Genomic DNA, 22,949 nt, shown 5'->3' with positions numbered 1-22,949 from the left:
TTCTTTCAGCAAGCTGAGCACTTAGGAAGCAACTTTCTTAACAGTTTAGCTTTCAAGTAACTCACAGTTTTACTAGCGTCTGCTGCTGTCCTTCACTTTTAAAGAGAACTCAAAATAGTGCTCCAGCCAGATTTCCTTGCTGAAATGCAATCTGTTTAAGAAAGAAAGGACTGTAGATCACAACAGCAGCACCTCTAAACAGGGACATAAATCCAGATTCCTTGATACCCAGCAACTGGGTTTTTTTTTTCTACTTTAATGGTTTCTAAGTCAGAGATCATACATTTAATGGTACCTTTCTTAAAATGACTAGCATGCCTAAAATAAGGCTTGTATGTCTATCACTATAACAGAACAAATACTATATTTAAAAATTAGGAACAAAACCAACTTTGAAAGAAAAAGTACTCTCTTCAGCAAGCAAAAATAATAAATTCATTTTACAGGTTTAGTAGTGCATGAAGTCACAAAAATTAGTGCATACATTTTTATAGAACATATAAAGTTCATACAGGCCATAATCTGTTGAAATCTTCATGGATTTTACCTATACACAAGCAGGTATGATTTAAGAGAATAACAGTACATACAACAAAAAAATTCAAGTTCATGTTATCTTAGCTAGAGAGTCAAGACTGAGTCGTTTACAGTTACATTAGACCATTGAGATGTGTGGATCCCTTAGTCACCATTTTCCTATGATTTATTAAAATGAATGCATGTATATACACACAGACGCTACCAGAGAATTGAAATAAAATGTGTGCCTTTTATTAAAATCCAAATGAGAAACACTCCTGAGTTCAGCCATATGAGTATTTTAATGGAAGATTCCATTTTTAAGAGATCCTTCCCCAGGAAAATTAAATCTGAAGTTTATTTCCTAGAATGTTTCATTTATGATAAAGACAAAAACAATCACAGCGGTTCTCAATGATGCAATATTTCAAATGATTTAAATCATGTGCCATCAAGTTTTCCATATACACATATCTCACACCACAACTCTGTTAGTTGTCAATAAAACAGATGTTATACTTACTCTCTGATGTCAGTATTATAATGAAATTCTACTTAATTTTCATTACGGAAAGCAATATTATTTATTACTGTGCTTTTCTATGCAGGGAGACAAAATACCAAAATTCAACTGTTCTATCTAAGTCCCACTTAGGAAACTGAACAATGACAAAAATTCACTCAAGATTTACAAGAGCCTAAAATATCAAGAGTCTGAATAGTTGACATAAGGATTTGGATAAGAGAAATGACTTATCCTGGCCCTAGACACATGAAAATATGCCTTATTGCCATTGCAGGCTTTAAGTTTGTGGTTACCAAAGGTTTAGGGTTAGCTTCTTTACTGTCTTACTGTCTAACTTAACTCGCTTGTTGAGCTATTATAAACACAATCTGATGATTCTTTATTTCTCTCCCTTCTTATTCCTCCTCCTCCCTTCTTCATATGTTGGGTGTTTTGTTGTGTGCTCTTTTTAGGAGTGCTCCCATCTAGAGCAGTCCCTGTAGGATGCCCTGTAGAGGTGGTTTGTGGGAGGCAAATTCCCTCAACTTTTGCTTGTCTGGGAATTGTTTAATCCCTCCTTCATATTTAAATGATATTCGTGCTGGATACAGTAGTCTTGGTTCGAGGCCCTTCTGTTTCATTGCATTAAGTATATCATGCCATTCTCTTCTGGCCTGTAGGGTTTCTGTTGAGAAGTCTGATGATAGCCTGATGGGTTTTCCTTTGTAGGTAACCTTTTTTTTCTCTCTGGCTGCTTGTAATACTTTGTCCTTGTCTTTGATCTTTGCCATTTTAATTATTATGTGTCTTGGTGTTGCCCTCCTTGGATCCCTTGTCATGGGAGTTCTGTGTACCTCTGTGGTCTGAGAGGCCATTTCTTCCCCTAGTTTGGGGAAATTTTCAGCAATTATTTCTTCAAAGACATTTTCTATCCCCTTTTCTCTCTCTACTTCTTCTGGAATACCTATGACTCTTATATTATTCCTTTTAGATTGATCACTCAGCTCTCTTAAAATTCTTTCATTCCTGGAGATCCTTTTATCTCTCTCTGCATCAGCTTCTCTGCGTTCCTGTTCTCTGTTTTCTAGTCCGTTAATGGTCTCTTGCATCTCGTCCATTCTGTTTTGAAGTCCTTCCAGTGCTTGTTTTATTTCTGAATTCTCCTTCCTTAGTTCTTGCATATTTCTCTGCAAGTCCATCAGCATGGTTATGACTTTTGTTTTGAATTCTTTTTCAGGTAGACTGGCTAAATCTATCTCCCCAGATTCCTTCTCAGGGGAAGATGTAGCAGATGCTGAAGCTGTCTGGGTTAGTCTTGTCTGGATCATATTTTTTTGCCTTTTCATGTTGACAGGTGCTATTGACTGTCAGCTGGGAGGGCCAAAATTTTCACTTGCTACTGGCCTTTCTTTACTGGGACAACTGCGACCCCTAGTGGCTTGTGTTGGGTAATTGCGTGTAGAGTGGGTCTTTGTGTCTTGCCTGGCCGGAAGGGAGAAATTTCCCTTTCTGTGGGCGGAATTTGTCTCAGGCTGCTTCTCTGCTTTCGCAGCGCCCGGTGGGGTAATGGATGGGGGGGCTGCTTGACTGTTTGCCTCCGTGAGGGGTCTCAGAGCTGTTGCCCAGGGGGTTAGTGCACCCGGTTTTCCCTGTAATTTCCAGCTGCTGTACTGTGACCTGGGTTGTTTCCGTCAAGCTGTTAAGTCCCTGTCCCTTTAAGACTTTCAAAAAAGCCCCCGCTTTTCTTTGTCACAGGGGCATCAGCTTCAGCACCCGCTCTGAGGTCTACCCCCTGTTCTCCCAGTATCCAGGGCCCCCTGGGCATATACTGTGTCTGCGCTCTGGCCCGGATGGCTGGGGCTGGGTGTTCGGCAGTCCTGGGCTCCGTCTCCCTCCCGCTCTGCCTATTGTTCTCCCGCCGGGAGCTGGGGGGAGGGGCGCTCGGGTCCCGCAGGGCCGGGGCTTGTATCTTACCCCTTTCACCAGTCGCTGGGTTCTCGCTGGTGTAGCTGCAGTCTGGCCACTGTCCTGCGTCTTCTGGTCTCTCTTTTAGGGCTAGTTGTGTTTGTTGTATTTTCAAAAGTATATATGTTTTTGGGAGGAGATTCCCACTGTCCTACTCACGCCGCCATGTTGGCTCCCCTCTCATCAAAAATATGCCTTAAAAGAGCTGCCACAACATACAGTGATGTAAACAAATGGTTTTCCAACTGCTTCTTTCCACATCACACATCGAAGCAGTTTTACAAAAGGTGGTGCAAACATGGTTTTTTTCCTCAAGCTCAATTATTTTTTAGTCCTGGAAAACAGAAGAGAAAGGGAATCCATAAAGGCAGAGGAAGGATGGAGTGGAGCCAAATAGAATGCTTAGAGCAGACCTCATCTTTATGAGAACTTGGTGAATGACAGAGCTGGCTCTGCAGATTAATGAAGAAAGGATGCAGTATTTAATGAATGGTGTTGGGTTAATTGATTGTTAAAGTAGGGAAAAAATTAGTTTGGATCCCTACCTTATACCATACACCAAAACCAATCCCAGGTAGATTAAGGACTTTTACCATCAAAAGCACAACTCCAAAATTTTTAGAATTCTTAAATCCCACAAATAAGGGAGTCTCCTTTTGTGGCTTCAGGACAGGGTAGGATTTTTTTTTAACAAGACACTAAAAACTCATACCAGAGAGCAAACTACTGATACACAAAAATATATTATAGTGAAGAAATTCTCTTCATCAAAAGATACCATAAAGGAAAAAATTAAAAATAAAACCATAAAGGGAATAAAAAGGCAAGCCACAGAATGAAAAAGACAATCTGCACATTCATAACTAACAAAGGGTTAGTATCCAGAATATATAAGAAAATTCTGCAAGTTGGTTAAAAAAAAAGACTAAAAACTCATTTGAAAAAAATGGGCAAAAGACATGAATAGGCATTTTTCAAGAGAGAAAACACAAATGACCAATGTTCATGTAAGATTCTTAACCTCACTAGTAATCAAGAAAATCCAAATTAAAACCATAGTCAGATACTATTTTAGATCACTAGATGAGCAAAAAGTTAGATGTAGAATGATTCCAGGGCCTGGCAAGAATCTGAAAAAATGAAAACTATCATACATAGCTAATAGGGATGTAAAATGATGCTACCATCTTGGAATATAATATGACATTATCAAGTGAAAATATGCATACCCTACAACCCAGAATTCTCATGTTGGATACATACCCTAAAGAAATGCACACACATGCCCAAGAATGTTCCTTGTAGCAATGCCAGAAATAGCAACAAGTGGAAGCACTGCCCATCATCAGGGGATATGATAAATGAACTGGGCTACCATCATTCAATGCAACATTTTAAAACAGTGAAACATGAATTATAGCTCCACGCATCAGCATAGATGAACCCTAAAAGTATAAATTTCAGTGAAAAGAGCAAGTCTCAGGAGAGTACCTGAAACAGAATATCATTTTATAAAGTTTCAAATTAAACAAAATTAAAGAATATTTTTAGGTACACATATGTATGATCCCTATATGTTATGTAGTGGTAAACAGTTGTATTTTTTTAAGGGGCAACATAATGAGGGAAAAAAATTTCAGGATGTTAGTTACTCCTGGATGGGAGGAAAGGAAAATGAGTCCCAAAGGAGTTTTTTTCAATAAGCTCTTCTTTATTTAGATAGCAAAAGGTTAAAAATCAAACATGGTTTTTATAAACCTCATTTGCACATACTTGAAACCAGAGATGGTAGAGGGCATCCCTGGGTTCATACAGCGCAAATATTTCTTGGCTGAACTGACACCAGCATAAGGGGTCTGGCCTCTATTCACACGACCAGGATAAATACTTATGTCCCAGGAATTCACTCATTGTAGGCCAGGGATGAGAGGGAAGCAAAAGGTCTAGAGTAAGGTTACCCTTTCTAATAGTATCCAGATAAGTGAGGGGGCCAAAATCCTTCACTCCCACCCTAGAGTCTCATAATTCTTATCACTATTAAAATCAAGCTGTCTGTCATAATGCTGGCCAGTCAGAATGCCAGACGCAGCAGGGATCAATTGTGGGGAGGAAAGGAAGGGAGAAATGTCAGGATGCTACACTGATGCCATAACAATTACAGTAGGGAAGGAGGATAGAAGTTAAGGCATCCAACCATGATTAATATCATGTTTTCATTGCCAATCCTTGCCTTTGGCCCCATGGTCACTTTATACCTCATTGCTGTCCTTTGTTTTTAGTTGTATCACCCCTAAAATGAGCTGCTACAACTAATATCATTTCAGTTATTTTTTATTATTTTTTTCATATTTCAAATGTTTGTTTCCTTTGGAGGATAGCTGAATCTTATTTCAATGTCAACTATTTAATAGCAAATGGACATTTCTGGAATAGATGCAGGGGATGCAGAAACGAACCATAGTTACTCGAATCACTTACAGGTTTAGCAGACAATGCACACAAGTTCTAGTAACCAAAGGACTGAGTGGGGTATCCTAGAAATATGTTTGAGGCCAGGGAGGAGTATCCAGGAAAGAAGGTCAAGTCTATATGTAAAACAAAAACTGTGAGAAAAAAGGAAACAGCAATAAAAAGAAAGCAAATTCTGAAAGCCACAAATAGAAACTACTAATGTGGAATCTGTCCTGACATTAGGGATTACTAAAACTTTCCCATACCTTTGCTGAATGTTATTCCTGTCAAAATGGTAGTCACCTTATTCTCTTTTATTGAATGAATGAATCTAGTGAAATTAACAAGTAGTGTCTTTTATGTGTCAGGCACTGGACTAAAGACACAAAAACACAATACGGTCATTGCCCTTAAGAAAAGGTATGCTTTTTTAATGAAAAGAATTGCACAATTGTGTTAAGTACCTACTTGTAGGAAATACATTGCCTGTAATAAACAAAAAGAAAAGGCATATGATATGATTCATAGTTATTTAAAACAATGCCTTCTAATTCATAGCTAATTCATAGTAGAAATGGGCAATGTATGAAATGGCTATATATGTATGTGAGCCTATGCATGCACACACATGCAGACACACTCAAGTTAAAAATCTCTGTATGACATGCCACAGCATCTGCCAACTGTTACATATTTGAAACAGTCATATATATTCGAATCATTATGTTCCATTATATTTCACTGGACATATACTTCTATAATGGTAAGTCCCCAAACGTACTTTATTTTGAGCTTTATTTTTAATGTTCCAGAAGCAGCAGGGGGCAATCTAACGTAGGAAACCTGCGCTGGACGTGGTAGAAGCTACAGCAAGGCTGCTTTCTAGAGCCATCTGAAAAAAATCCCCACTTTGCTGAATACAAAATATGGCGTATAGGGAAAGAGGAAATATACATTGGAAAGAACAAATCCAGGCAGGAAAGTAACAGAAGGTGAAGGGTCCACTCTAGGATAAAGTAAGATGAAACAAAAAGAAATAAATATAAAATAAAATTTAAAACTCTCATACAGCCTAAGAGAAATCTGTGAAGGCATACAGACATCCTGGATTTTTGTTCTAACTTTGCCTGCAGGCACTTCTGAGTCCAAATAATGGCAGATCTGGGAATAACAGGTGTTTATTGATTTCTTTGTGATTTTTCTCTTTTTTATTTCTTCTTTTTTTTTTTCCTGTGGTACTGGAACACCAAGACATATGTATTCCATATGTAACACTTTCGAAAATGAAAGGCAACAGAAACACTGAACAGATGTGGAGAATAGGGATCCACTTTCCCCAATAGAGCTTAAGGTCAACATGCCAACTGCTTTCTCTGTATTACTCTTAAAATGAAAAGGCACTGAAAGTTCCCCCCAAAATATTAACTGACAGGAATCTTCAATGTTAGCATGGATATCTGTACTAATCAGACGGTAATAACTTTAGGTTTCTTTCTCAGTTTAATTATTATTTTTAAAGGATTTACAAGAAACACCATACCATCATTACAGAACTATCAACAGTTTGGTTATTCTTGCTTTTGAAGCTTCGAGGAGAAAGAACTCATTTCCAAAACGCACACTTTTTTAAGTGCTTGATTACTAAACTGAGCGACAAAATCACACACCAAGGTTGATTTCATCTGATGTATACAAAAAAGTTCAAGAAACAAGAACATACCTCGCCATATGACAGACTATTGCCCATAATCTAGCTGTCCTTTTATCTAGAGGCTGCAACCTTTTGTTCATCAAATCACGATGGATCCCTCTTATGTTTCAAGTAACTAATAATGTTTAGAGGACAAAAGAGAACAAAGTACCAAAATAAAATATATTTTTAGTTTTCCCCAATTTTAGTAAAAACCTCATAATCTCCCGAGGCCCTGGATTTTAATTTTCAAGACTAAAAGAAATTACAATTCATGAAAGGACAAAATGTACTACAACAGTTAAAAAAAAGCAAGGAGAAACTGAAAGTTGAATTCTGCTGATGTTTTGCAAAAGATGGAGAGCTTTGGAATAGAGAAAGGAAGGGGAAATAGGGGCAAGGGGTAGTATTTTCTGAATCCAGTTTGGGAAGCAAATGTAAAACCATGTGAGAGACCTCGTTATAAAGAAAAGGGACTTGTGGGGGTGGGCACAGATAAGCAGCACACAGGAAAAGGAGGGAAAAGTATGAGGGGGTCCTGTGAAGTCAGCAGGAAGCCCTGTGGTTCCAAAGATGAAAGACACTCCTCCGGGAGCAAAAAAAATTGTTTTTTGAATATACCTACATATGTCAAATGGCGAACTTGGGAGGCAAACAAACTGCAGGGAAGACTAATGGCAGACTGTGCTAAGCAGCAGCAAAAAAGTACAGTGTCCTGTGAGGAAGAATTCACTGTTAAAGAATTACAGTTTCATAAGAACTCAGATTTTTTCCCCAAAGGCTGCAGCAGCTGCAGTCTGCAGATGTAGTTGAAAAAAACACCCTGAGCAGGAGGTACATTCCCCTATGGCATGACCATATTTTCTATAGCAATAATCCTATGGCCATAAAAGGAACAACAGAAAGACAGAGCAGGAGGACAGGAGATGGACACAATCTCATTCAGAGGAGAAGCCAGAGTCATACAAGCATTTCACAAAGAAATATGCAGGGGCCCTTCTTTATTATTGTTTTAAATGTTGATAGAAGTTCTTTGTACACCCACCAGCTTGTGGTGGTTGGTGGAAAAATGGTAGTATCTTAGGGAGCAAAAGACTACTGTGTAATCTGATTTAAATGTATGTATGTGTGTGCATGCGTACACATACACACACATACACGCATACTCCTAATGTGGCTACAACTTCTTAGAAAATACAAAAAGCCTTTCTCATATTGTTCACTACTGCCCCAACTTCCTGGGTAGACCTGAACATCTCTATGTTTTTCTATGTCTCCTAAGTTACCCAACTTACCTAATGCAAGCCCAGTATGAAACATTTTTAAATGAGTTAGTCTTTATTGAATTATGATTTCCAGCAGACACTAATAACAAAATTCAAATTGCTCTGGCAGACGAGAAATCCTAGAGTGCTGGGATGTAACTGCATTTTTAAGAGAATCTCCAAGAGCCACCCACCAAGTGTGTGTAGTAACTGGGTACCGCTTGATGAAATACTTCAAATAGTTAATTAGATTTGCCAAGGAAAAAAAAAAATCAATCTTCAAGAGTCAACACTCTAGGAGATACAGATGATAAAGAACGGTTACTGGCACACCCAGGGCGTAGTCAAAAGTAAAGCTTAGCAAAATCAAGTTTGCATATTTCCAACACAGTGTCTCTGCAGTCCACACAACGCAATTAGCAACGCATCAAAAGGAGAGGGAAAAAAAGCTTTTGCTTTCTCAAGAATTTCTCTTTCCTCAAGAATTTCTCCAGCCCGCTTAAAAGGCATTTTGCAAGCAAGGAAGAATAGAGACACTCAGATTCTATCAGGGGTCACATCGCCTATGAACACCTGCAAACTGTATTTGCTCTGATTTGTTAACTATTTATTTTGTCTTTACTGGATTTTCAAAGGGAAATGTGATAATCCCACTGTTCTTCAGATGCTCAACAGGGTGTTTCATCTAATAAAGTCAGTGCAATGGAATGGATTAAAGCACCGTGGAACATTCGTAATTTGGGATCTGTGAAAGGATTTTAACATCCGGGCACTGTAAACTCTATCTTAAAAATGTTATTGGCAGGATAAAAGTAGAGTGTCTAACTAACATCTGCTTTTCTTCTCTAAGCATCTTCATACTGCTGTCACTTATGTGAGGCCAGGACTAGATGGGCTGTGTCCTTGGAGATTACACTCCATCATAAAAAAAAAAAAACTTTAAGTCATACAGTTATCATCTGGCAGAAATATCAAAGAGTAGGAATAAGACAGATATGAAATAAGAAAAGAGACTCTTTAGTGTAAAATTATGAGTTTTTCCTTCACAACTTGAAAGCTGTCTTCCTATACTAAAGGTAGACTTTCCTTGTGAATTAAAAAATTAAACCAGTATTTCCCAAACACATTTTGCACTGAGACATGCCTCCTTGGCTACAAAAGATATGTTACACCTCCCACATATGCTCCCCATTTTTTTCATGTTTAGAAATGGATTTTTATATTGTTGAAAAGGAAATAAAGTAACTATCACTCTTCTTTGTACTACTTATTTCAGAAATGACCAGCTAACATCAAGCTAATCTAAGTAGTACAGGATATAGATAAGTGGTGTGCCATAGGGTTAGCCTGTGAGCCAAGTATTAATTTTAAATTTTCAAGTAGCCCCGTTAAAAAAGTAAAAATAGTAACATTAACTTTAATAATATCTTTATTTCATCTTCTTAGCACAATGAACATAAAAAGTATTCACTAGATAGCTTACATCTTTTTTGTTTAAACTAAGTCTTTGAGATCCGTGTGTACTTTATACTTACAGCATATCTCAACTAGAACTAGTCACATTTTAAGGGCCCAACAGCCAACATGTGGCTAGTAACTACCCCACTGAAAAGCTGAGCTCCAGACAAAGCAACCGCAAGGAGAAGGAGGTGCAGCAGGCCCAGAATAATGTGCTGTCTGGGCAGGGATGGCAGAAGGTAAGTGTCAAACTCCCTCTCTTGGCCCCTTCTTTCTAGGGATGGGGATCCCAGCTACGGGAGTTTCCCAAAGCTCCATCTTGTATCTACTATACTCTCTTCAGACTCTTTCTCTTAGTGAGTTGAATCATTCATTTGTTTATTCATTCAACAAACCTTCACTGAACTGTGATATGCCAAGTACAGTGCTAGGTGCTAGGGTTATAAGCATAACTAAGATAAATCCTTGCCGTTGCAATAGGATGGTGGAGTGTGTGCGTGTGTGTGTGTGTGTGTGTATGCATTATGTGTGTGTTTAAGCAAATGCATATTCATAACTCTCTGTGGTAAGTGCTCAGGTGGAGGATGCTAATGGGTGTGCATTAATAATGCTCAGGAGCTCATGAATGTTGGGAGAGAGGAGGGGTAAGCAAAAGGCAGGAAGGTGGCTTACATTTCCAAGGTTATCTCCTCAGAAAGACCTTTGCTGACCAATCATATAAAGTAGAAATCTTCTTCCACTGTCTAGTCACCTTCTAGTACATCAAGATATCTTCTCTTATTTCCTTTGGAGCACATATCACCATCTGAAATTCCTGTTCACATATTTGTGGGGGTATTTTGTTGTTTATCATTTGCCTTCCTTTCTAGAAGGTAAGTACCATGACAGTACGGACCTTGTGGATCTTAATCACCCTGTGCCTTTGACAGAGTAGTTAATAAGTCAATAGTATTCCATCCATCCATCCCTGGATTTCCTTCTAATCATACTGCCACCAACCAGGCATTTCATTTCAAGACTTAACTATAACCATTCCATCTAATAAACAACAACCCCACTCTTTCTCTCTTCTAATTAGTTTCTCTAACCAAGATAAACTACCTGAAACACTAATTTTATTGCATCATTCCCCCATTCAAAATGCACCACTCTTTTTTTTAAAAAAGTCCAGACACCTTTATTGAGGTAATCAAAGTTTTCTGTGCTCCAGTAATCAAGGTTTTTCTCTAATCTGGCCCCCTCATAATATCACTCATTAACTCTGCAAAAAGAGGTTCTCATGCTGAAGATAGGGAGATCTTAACGTTTTTCTCCTACTATCAACTCATCAGCAAGAAATAAAATGGCATTCTTCTCCCTGCTCTTACTCCAGGAAGACAGCCAGCCTGAGTGTATTTGACATCCAGCCTGACTTCCCACCACAGCAGAGAACTGGTTCCCAGACAAAGAAATAGCACGTTCCATGGATGGGGGCCTCTTGTAGGAAACAGACTCAGATGGCAGTGGCTGGGTGGAAATGTATGACCCATAACTCAATACCACAGCCTTGGGAGCCACAAACAAGCTTGGTGTGGATGCCACCAGGAGAGCCATCTATGAGTGGCCCCAGGGCATAGTCCCAGCAGTGCCTACAGTGAACCTGGCCAGAGATTTCTATCCTCTTTGTCCTAGATGCAGAAGCCCTATAAGCTCAGCCCACAGGAAATCATATGAGAACTGATACTGAACCTCTCACCAACTGTGGACAGTGCCGAGCCTAAACTGATTTGGTATGGACATGGAACATGCCATCTTATTATTCTGCCCTCTAAACAAGTCACAAACACTCCCCGGTTCCAGGATTTTCCCTAATTCCTTTCCCTCTTTGCCCCTGAAATGCTCAGCATTTCAGGACATGCAGGCTTTCTATCCTGCTGGAATGAGAGTGGAGGAGAAGTTTGATGTCTTATTTTTATTTTTATTTTTTTGCTGATCAGTCAATAGTAGTAGGAAAAAAAGTCAAGTTACTTGCAGCCAGTTCTAACATTTCCCTGACTCATTAGAGGAGTAGTTAAAGAAATTTTTTAACTTTTTTAAAGATGAAAATATAGGTTAGGCTACTAATCCTAGTAACATCCCATTTCTTTGACTGAGATTTACACTTGAAGTATAGCACTAAATACTAATTCTAACCAAATTTCACCACAGAACTATGTTTAACTAAGAGAAAGGACTCTGCAAAGAATGTTCTTTGTTTCAGTATGTAAAATCAAGAGACAGAACTAGATCATTTTTAACCAGTTCTGTAATTTTCTTCTACTCTCTCCAGGCTTCAGACCCTAGAGGAATGACTAAGTATTTATAACCTATTCTGTTAATTATTGCCTTTAATTAAATAACACCTTTAAGAAGTGCTTAACCACTGAGTGCATGTACCACTGAGTGCATCTCTTGCCTCCTTAATTAGAAGGTAAGATCCTCGAGCATAATTCAACAAAAATATATTAAGTACCGATTGAGTTCAAGGCATAATATAAGGACAGAGATTTCTCCCTAGATGGTCGGCACTTCAATATGAAAGATTTCTCAACTGTGCTCTGTTGCAGTATTTTGGAGCTTGTTTTCTCATATGGGCGGGACTCCTGGTGTAATGTATGGATAGGCTTAGAGGGGATTCAGGAAGCAAATGAATGCATCTACTATCCTGGGATTTCTCTTGAGATTTCTGAAATCCATGAAATGTTACAGAAATCACTGGCCTCTGATATTGCCAACTATGCTCTTTTTTTTATTATTAAAATATCATTGATGTACAATTTTAAGTTGGTTTCAAATATACAACAAAGTGGTTCAACAGTTAACCATATCATTAAATTCTCACCCATTCTAGTGCGGTCACTATCTGTTAATGCAGTAAGATATTACAGAACCATTAACTGTGCTCTCCGTGCTGTACTACTGTCTCTGTGATCAACCTATATTGTGATTACAAATTATTGTCCCCCTTAATCCCTCACACCATCCCCAACCCCTCCCCCTTGGTAACCACTAGTCTCTTCTCAGTATCTATGAGTCTGCTGCTATTTTGTTCCTTCTGTTTTGCTTTGTTTTTATACTCCACAAGTAAGTGAAATCATTTGACATTTGTCTTTCTACACCTGGCTTGTTTCACTGACCTCTGCTCCTTGTTTTTCTGCTGTGAACAAAACCAATCTTCCACATGCTGTAATATGTAGGAATATAATACGTCTGCTTAAATGCTCCTTGGGAAAAGGCTAGGCGGGCACTGTCCTAGTGTGAGAGTCAGGCCCTGGGCAGAGTAGGAGTGGAGCACAGGTAGTTCACTTGGGAGGTAATCTCAGGAAGCACAATTGAGGGGAAAATGAAACGGAGAGAGAAAAGCCGGAAGAGATGTGTCAGTGAGGGGCCACTGCCTTAGACAACTGGGCTCTGGCCCACTGGGGACTCTCTGAGCTGCCCTGGGGATCAGAAGGGTCCCTCCAAAGTGGGAAAGCAGGAGAATATATTCGCTGGCTCCCATGTCTCAGGAGCTGAGGGTTGCTCCTGGGAATGTTAAATCCCCAGCTTCCGGACAGCCTGGCACAGCACGGGGGGAAGGCTCCTAGGAAGAGAAGCAGAGACACGGGCCTGGAAATGGAAGCTGTCACAAAGTCTGGGAACAGCCGCAGTAGCCACGAATGGGCTCAACGGCAAGCCAAGAGGACACGGGGCAGGGCATCAACCGCCTCCGCTGCATGTATTAGTTCATCTATCTCAGCCACCGAAGTCAGGCCAACAGTTCCAGAAACCTAGACTCTTGGTCCTAGCAGTTTTTCCTGATTGATTTCAGATTCAAGTCACTTTATCTCTAATGTAGATGTCTTTCTCCAAACGAGACATGATGATGGCTTTTACCACTAAGGTACAGGAGGTTTAGAGATGTGACCAAGCTTTCACGTTTGATGGGGTTCAGGTCAGGGGTCACAAACTCAAATGCCTTCTATGGCTTTGGCTTTATGACCATCATAAACAGGGATACAGGCTCCATCACAGTGATTCTGGGAGCGATCCTGCTGGCCCCAAGGTAGAGAGCCCAGCTAGCCATGTGGTGTTGGGAAGGAAAGGGTCCTGCCAAAAGCGTGCAGAGTTCTGGACCTTTAACTCCTGCTTGCTCCAGTTACACAACCGACACTGATGGTCTCCTCTGCAACGTGCCAGAAAACACGCCGAACTCCAGCAACACAGCCTCTCCTGGCCCCTGCCCTAGAGGAACCATGGCCTGTAGAGGGAGAGAGATGTACAAACAAGTGTGATGAATGCTAATGAAAACAGAGTCCTTCACCAACCCTGAAGTCTATTCCTGAAAAACCACTTCACAATAGAATTGACATTTAAGGAACTTTATAGAAGTTGATGAAAATAAGGTCAGAGTACTGAGTTAACCTAGGAGCACTTTTATAAATACTGCATACTACTTCTGATTACTCATGGTTAATGGGCACTTAGTATATGTCAGGAACAATATGAAGTGTCTTTTGTGCTTCTCACTTAATCCCCCTAACACCCCACTTTACTGATAAGGAAACTGAGCTCAGAGAGGTTTGGTGACTTGTGCAAAATTCTGCAGCTGGCAGATGGGTCAAAATTTAAACTGAGGTAGTCCAAATGCAGAGCCCCATTCTTAATGGCTAAACTATAGCACTTCATTAAAATACAGTAAAAGTAGCACATAGAATGAAGAGAATGTGAACATTTCATATAGCAAATATACGTAAATAGAGGTTACTATACTATTAATTTCTGGTATAGAACAGATCATCTCAAAATTCAGTGACTTGAAATAAACATTAATTATTTCTCATGGACCCTGATGTGGGATAGCTTGGCCAGGGCTAAATGGTGTAGGACACCCCCCACTCACGTCTGTGGCCTCTGCTGGATGGCTTGGATGTCACTCCACATAGTCTCTCCTCCAAGTGGCCAGCCGAGCTTGTTCACATGGTGGCAGAACAGTCCCTGCAACTAGAGCCCATAAGTCCTCGCCACAGGTGTTTTTCCAGCCTCTACATAGTTGCTATTATTCCATTGGCTGGAGCAAGTCTCATGGCCGGTCAAGCCTAGTGTCCACACAGGAGTGGACCTGGTAGGCGAGAACAAACCGAGGGCAATTTACCACAATATCTATGGAAGGTCTATATTTGAAAACTCATTTTGCTTTGTTGTAGATGCATAACTAAAAGGAACTACATTCTGTAGCAATCATTCATCCAATTGTCCAATCCCTCTCTGACTGTATAACTCAGAATATGTTCTTTCTTCCTAGGCCCCACAAAGTAACTGAGGTGCAGAATAACTGGATTGAGAATGTGGTGATGAGTAGAAATAGGAACAGAAAGGAGGAGGAGAAAAAGCAGGAGTGAAAGGGGAGGAGCAGCACAGCCAACACTGTGGGCAATGCTTACTTAGCCTGCTCTGCGCGGCTGAGCGCTTCCAAGGCCCCTCCGCCAGCTTCCGAATCACGCGTCCATGCTGACGCCTTGTTCCTCCTCCCACAGCATCAAGGATGCTGCCCCAAGGCCCAGGTCACTCTCTCCTCAGCTTCTCCTAGGTCTAAATATTGTGGCAACTTCTATTCCCAACTCCTAATTTCCACTTTTGCAAATACTAGTAACAGACGTGACTCACAGTTCACATAGGCTAGAAGTGAAACTCTCACAGTTACTACAGTGATACAGAAATATAACTCATATAACTCATATACGGGAATCTTGCAAAGGGTACTGGGGAGTAACTAAAGCACAGACTGCTTAAAAGCAACGTGGAAAAGCTGTCTGATGTGCCGGAGAAGGGGGATAGAACTCTCTCGGGAACATTTTGTGTCACAGGTGAAGGGAGTCCTGTCCGTGTGAGACTCCAGCCAGTGACACCTCTCCGTGTTTTCTCGCCTGAGCGCAGAGGCTCAATAACAGGAATAATACACTGAAAACACTTACCCCAGTCTCTGGAAATAGTAGCAAACAAACACTAGTAATGACTCTAGTTGAATCTGAACTGCATATTGTTCCACACCAAATGTTCCTGTCATCAAGATGCATCTTTCAGTCAGTGTCAAAAGGGTGAGCCTCCATCCAGCATCTTACCAGGCTGTTTCTGGGAATCTCGGAAAATCTCTGCAGGTCTGAAGGTCCCTAAGCCTAGGTTCTGCCTCCATCCAACATCTTCCTAGGCTTTGAGCAATCTCTCTCCCCTATCTTTGGCCTCTCTCTCCCCTTGGCACATACTCCTCTCGTACATTCATTTTAGGAAGACGAGATCCAGAAAGGAAGTTATTAGCACATATATGTAACTTTGGGTTTCTGCCCACACCCTGACCTTCCCTGAAGCCACGGAAAACAGAGGACTGGCTACCATCCCCACAGGGTGCAGGGGAAGTTCTGACCAGTCAAAGCCAAACTGATGTCTCAGATTATATTACTGCTTAGGATGTGCCTAGGAGTCTGATGTCAACCCGTGCACGACCAGGGATTACAGAAATGCTTCTGCAGGGCATTGACACAAGCAGATTTGTTTTAGAAATTAATGTTTGCAGCAGTAGGCCGGGACAGAGTCTAGAGCAGCAATTCTCGAGGTGGGATCCCCAAGCTACAGACAGCACCAACATCACACAGGAACTTGTTAGAAATTCAGTTCTCAGACCCCACCCCAGACCTGCTGAGTCAGAAACTCTTGAGGGTCAGACCAGCACTGCCACTTAACAAGCCCTCTGGATGATTCAGATGGGCTCAGTGGGGAGAATGAAGGGTACAGAGGCAGGTGGGCCAGAAGAAGTCTGTAGGGAGGGTCTCTGATTAAGATGCCTTATCATCGCTATTCTTAAAAGCCCATTAAAGTGACCCTAAAGGAATGTTTTACAATATTCTTACACTGATGAAGGCCAGGAAAATGGATGAGAACACAACAAATGGAAGATGTCGTAAGAGTTTGGAAGATCAAAGGGAGATAGCGCACTAAGCAGCACGGGGGAAGAAACTAAAACACAAGTCTCTGCAGAAGCAGGTAAGGGGAGCATTGACAGGGCTCATGCTCAGCATCGTAGGCAGTGAAGGAAGTGAAGGCAGGGGTGATGAAGAGACTCATGGAGAGAAGACATCTTTTAACATCTGCTCAGAGTATGGGACTTTGGGAAAGGACAGAGATATCAGAAGACAAGTTTTTGAAAGCTTTGCTCAGGGTCCTTTATCCTCACATTTCCAGGAAACCTGCTTATTTTTTATAAATAAGGCTACTGCAAATGTATAACATGAGAGGGAAAAGTTTTACAAAGAGAAAGTCTTTCTAGGAATGTTCATTTCAGAAGATAGCTATAGAGATTTTAATTTGTTTTTAATTGCTTCCTTGATTATGAGACTGCACAATGTTTATTTGAATGCAATTTTGCTTAGAAGATGGGATGTGTGGGTTTCCTATTATACGTACCTGAATTACATTTGGATGCCTAAGATAAGCAGTGGGGGGACTGGGAACCCAACTTAGGAAGTTTCCCATTTGCCTTAGACTTTGGGGTACACATGTGATCATAGGACATATGAAGGATAGACATGGTGTCTCTTCCCAGTAGTAGGTCCTGGTTTTGTGGAACATGAACATTACAGTAATTTGTTGAGCTTTAAGAAAGAGAATACAAAATTATGAATAAAAAATGTCTCAGACTACTCCATACCACTTGAATACTCCATAGCACATTTTAAGATATGTAAGACCTAAAATAATTCACCCCATGTTCACTGTTGTTCAGAAAGCTACTGGAGGAGATGCTCCAACAAAACTAGAAAGTAAGCCAGAATGCAAGGAGAGGCAGGATCTGGGAAATAGGGTGACTCAATGACTTACCACTTCCTATTCACCAGGATGGCTAAAATCAGAAAGTCAGATAATAACAAGAGATAGCAAATATGTAGAGAAATCAGAACTTTCTACACTGCTGGTGGGAATGTAAAATGGTGCATCCACTGTGGAAAACAGTCTGGAAGTTCCTCAAAAGGTTAAGCAGAGTTATCAGATGACCCAGTAATTCCACTCCTAGGTATATACCCAAGAAAAATTAAAATATGTGTTCACACAAAAACTTTTACAGAAATATTCGTAGCAGCATCCAAATGATGGAAATGACCCAAATGTCCAGCAACTGATGAATGGATTAACAGAATGTGGTATGTTCATACAATGGAATATTCCCCAACCATAAAAAAAGAAGTACTGACACACACTACAACATGAATGAATCTAGAAAAAATACTAAGTTAAAGAAGCCAGTCATGAAAGACCACATATTGTATGACCTTATTTCTTTGCAATGTCCAGAATAGGCAAACCTAAAGAGACAGAAAAGAGTAGTTGCTTATGGTTGGGGGTGGCGGGCAGGTAGGGCAGGGGGAGGCCAGGGGCATAATAGCTAAAGGGTACAGATCCCTTTTCACGGTGATAAAAACGTTCTCAAATTGTGGCCACATATCTATGATTTACATATCTGTGAATATAGTAAAAATCATTGAATTGTGTATTTTAAAAGTGCGAATTGTACAATATGTGAACATAAAACTGTTTAAAAGAAAAAGAAAAAAAGTGGGTGACCAAAACAGAAACTTGGACAAAAGATTTAGTGGCACATATCCAGAAAACTAAACAAAGGACAACTATAATCTCCAAGGTAACAAATGTGTTGAACCAAATATGAAAGGAAACCAAATTATAGAACATTATATGGATCAATTAAGAACAATATTGACATAGTCATAATAGTATAAACATTAAAGTTTAATTTAACCAAAAATTGTGGCATGACTATATTTGAAGAATACAGAAAAGGGAAGTATGTGGGTATGGGATGGCGAGGCAAGCAATGTAAGAAAGCTAAAACTCCCTCATCTTCCCACTAAAACATCAAGGATGCTGCCTAAAGGTGACAGGGGGAAGAAAGGGGCAGTCATAACATATACATATTATTTAGGAGAAAAATCCTGAACAAAATAGCTACAAGAGTTGGAAGCAGCTGCTTTTGGGAGGTGGAAACAGAGAATGGAGAGCTACATACAACTGTGCAAGTTTATAAAGCTAAACCTGTAGAGTAATCAGACCCTTAAAAACTGTACTCACCATTCATTGGGATGTATAATGGATAAACTCATCCAATGAAGCCAAAATGGATGGCTTTATTAGCATTTAATTACAAAAATGACAATACAGCAAGGCATCGAGTAATGATCACACACAAAATCATGAAGAAAAAAAATTACCTAACCATTTTCCCCAATGTAACTCCCAGGGATTTGCTTTTCTAGCCTCATTGATTTATGATGGTGTAGCTCCAGGCTGGATGGGGGTTCCCAGGTCCAGGCAAGTTCACTGTGGATTCACTGAGTCCAAAAAATGACAATGGAACTGTGGATAAAAAGACAGTTCCTGTGGCCAGGAATCTCACCTGGCCCTGGTTGGCTAGCTCACTGCACACGTGTGGGCAATACATTGCTACTGACTCTATATAAAGAGCCCTGCCCAACGCTCTGGGCAACACGGTGGCAGGGCTGCAAGGTTGCAGGAGAGCAGAGCAGTGGCTGGAGTGGTGACAGCGCTGAGGACAGAGGCCCAGACGCCAGCTGCATAGGACGACTGTACAGGCAGAGAGGCCCAGAGGATGGCTGTGCAGGACAGCTGTGCAGGCAGAGAGGCCCAGAGGCAGAGACCGGCTTGCTGCATGCAGACTCGCTCTGAGTGAATGGGATTTTAATGATTCACCTGCCACCGTGGAAATAAGTTGGGTATAACCCTTTCACCCCAAGAATGTTTTACTGTCATTTCTTTGGTCACACTGAATTCATAGTGAATTTGCCTGGGGCTGAAACCCATTGGCAAGACAGGAACGTTGGCAGTAAAAGGGTTTATACCAAGCGTTATTCTCATGGTGGCAGGTTGAGTGCTAGAATCACATCCACATCTGGCAAATCTGCATACAGCAAGTCCATCTCTGTCTCTGCATCCGCTCCAGGATCTGCCTCCACACACTGAGCAGACTCTTTATATAACAACACAGACGATAATGGTGTGGATAAAGTGAAGGTTCATAAGGCCAAGATTCTCACCTGGCCCTGGTCAGCTAGCTCACTACACACATGGGCAATATGTTGCTACAGACTCTATATAAAGAGTTCTGCCCAGTGCTCTGGGCAACATGGTGGCATGGCTGCAGGGCTGCAAGGCTGCAGGAGAGCAGAGACTGGAGTAGTGGCAGCACTGAGGACAGAGACTGATAAGGCTGTGGGCACAGAGAGGCCCAGAGGCAGAGACCAGTTTGCTGCATGCAGACTCACTCTGAGTGGACGGGATTCTAGTGATTGACCTGCCAATATGGGAATAAAGTTGGGTATAAACCCTTTCATCCCAAGAATGCTCCACTGTCATTCTTCAGTCTCATTGAATCCACAGTAAACTTGCCCAGGGCTGAAACCCATTGGCAAGACAAATGGTTTATTGCCAACACATGTACAAGCATGTGCCTGTGCAGTAGGCCAAGTGTTACATCATTGCATACACACAGTGGTCGAGTAGATTGGGCTCAGGTGAGAATCCTGACCATGGACTTCCATTTTCCTTACAGATGGTTACTTTGGGATGTTTAATCCAGAAAGCACAGGACTACCAAAATGTATTTTTCAGAAGTCACCTGCTGTGGGGAAAATGGAAGTTCCTATGACCAGGATTCTCACCTAACTCTAAACTACTTGATAATGTAATTGGCTTATTGCTAGGCTAATGCTCCCACACCTGTTGGCAATGAGCTATTATAGACTGAGTCACTATATAAAGAGCTCCAGCCAGTGCTCTGGGTGGAGGCATAGATAGAGGTGGATTACGAACTGCAGACTACTGGATGCAGATGTGATTCTAGTGCACACCCTACCGCCAACATTCCCTTGGTCTCTACGAATCCATAGGGAACTTGCCTGAGGCTGAAACCCTCAGGCAAGACACTTGCACATGCCAGCTACTCTGAGTACAAGTAAGAACCATGGATATGTCTGAATCTCATGCTAAGATTTAGCCACCACTAACTTTCATTGCTTATCAGAGCATGACTCTTATGAGGCCATCCAAATAAAAATAAAGAACTTGACAACTGCTTAAATGTCAGATTAAATTTCATAATATTAATACCCAATACTCATTGCAAGTTTCAAAGAGAGCAAATATCCTTCATTGTAAGTCACAGGAGAAATTTCTCATCACAGGCAATGATTTTCTATCACTGTGCACAGTCATAAAATTTCATAATACTATCAATCCTTTAAAGTGATATGGCATTTAATTTAAGATACTTCTGTCCTAACAAGGGTGGAGAAATTCTCAAACTCACTTCTCAAAGGTTGTGTTTTTCCCCTGGCAGACGAGAGGGTAACAGTTTTTTCCCATTCCTGGCTGTGAAATAGCCCACCATCAACTTGGTTTCTCCTAGAGGAAAGAGCTCACTTACTAGTTTCCAACTTATTCAAAGATGTAGCAAATCTAAGAGTGTTTCAGGACAGTAAATGCAAGCTGGAAATGGTACAGATGAAAACAGTAACTATGAGTGGTTAGTTCTTTTCCCCCTTTTGCAGGTGGAGAAAGACAAATGAAAGAGTAAATCTCTGCTTTCAGATTAGTTCTGGTGAGTTTATCAAGAACTGATCCACTTAGATGAAACTCTACTTGTTAGCTTGAGTTAGTTACAATTTGGAAATCATAAGACAAATTAGTTACTTTCATCTAAAGTAATGAAATTATCATTTGGGCATTAAATTGGATAAAAGGTTTGAAGAGGCTATACTTCTTCATTCTGAATAAGCTCAAATCCTAATTAGCCTAACTAACAGTTTAAAACCAGATTGGTGACAGGAGTTTCAGAAATGTGAATGAACATCAGGAAAAATTCTTGTCAAAAGCAGCTTTTCTGGTATTCATTTGCAATCAGAAAAACCATACTTTCAGATCACAGGTGCTCTGACTTTATCAAGTTTAAGGATCACCTTTGGCTTGTCAAACACATGTGACTGGGCCCCATCCCCAGAATTTCTGATTTGGTAGGTCTGAGATGGGGCTGGAGAATTTTCATTTCTAACAGGTATCCCAGTTAATACTGATATAGCTGATCTAGGGAACAACACTTGGGGAAACATCATTTTAGATATACACCTATCTTAAGTAAATAACTTTAACCTAGTAAAATGAGCTTTCAAAGTCAGTCACAGGAGTGATTTACTTAATATGTTATAAGACAAATTAAACTTTCATCAGTGTAAGAAACATTGACAAAATAGTCAATATTTGTCTTAAATTGGATATAATTTAAAATCCTTATTTTCAAATGCCATTTTTGCAAATTACATTTAAAAAGAGAGTCATCATTTCATTGGCATATATCTCTGCAAATGCATGTAGTCAAATATCAAAGGTCAAAACTGGAAGACCATGTTATTTAGTAATTAACATGTAATTACAAATTGCATATTTATTTTGATAAAAACAGTTAATTCAGATCATGTTTGAGACAAGGAGTATAGCTGCCATACTTATGGCTAGCTGAATGATCATCTGTTCTCTTCAATAATGAAAAAAATGCTAAGATTATTCAAATATTGCACTTGTGGAGCAATCACTACAACTCTTGGAGCTTGCCAACTGTGACATTTACATCCTGAATTGGTATTAAAATCAAATGTTTCAAGAAGTAAATTAACTCTCTCCCACCACTAGGTCTGTATTCAAGAAATTGCCTCCAGGCAAGTTTTAGTGACTATTTACCACAATCTAAGTTCAGTGGTTAGTTGTATGTCAGAAACGAATAACTAAACATAGCAGAAACCCATGAAACACCCCATCAACTCACCAGGAATTTTTCAGTAAAAACAAACCACTTTACTAACTCAACAGTATGTTTTAAATCACATCTATGTTCACTTGCAAGTAACATAATTCCCAAATGAAACAAAAATAAAGAGCAAAATCCACTTCTGAGTAGACACTGTACATTCATATTATTTAAGAGTTGAGTCCATCTAAACTTTATATCCTCTTCTTTCTCACTTTT

The 22,949-nt window shown here is 40.2% G+C and overlaps 1 pseudogene; it reads left to right on the top strand.

Moving 5' to 3' along the window:
- LOC118918612 (60S ribosomal protein L18a-like) overlaps positions 1-22,949 on the top strand; it is an 80,007-nt pseudogene that overhangs the window by 3,144 nt on the left and 53,914 nt on the right.

This window comes from Manis pentadactyla, chromosome 15 (genome assembly GCF_030020395.1).
Source record: "Manis pentadactyla isolate mManPen7 chromosome 15, mManPen7.hap1, whole genome shotgun sequence".
NCBI lineage: Eukaryota > Metazoa > Chordata > Mammalia > Pholidota > Manidae > Manis > Manis pentadactyla.
This window is presented reverse-complemented; position numbering and strand designations above follow the sequence as displayed.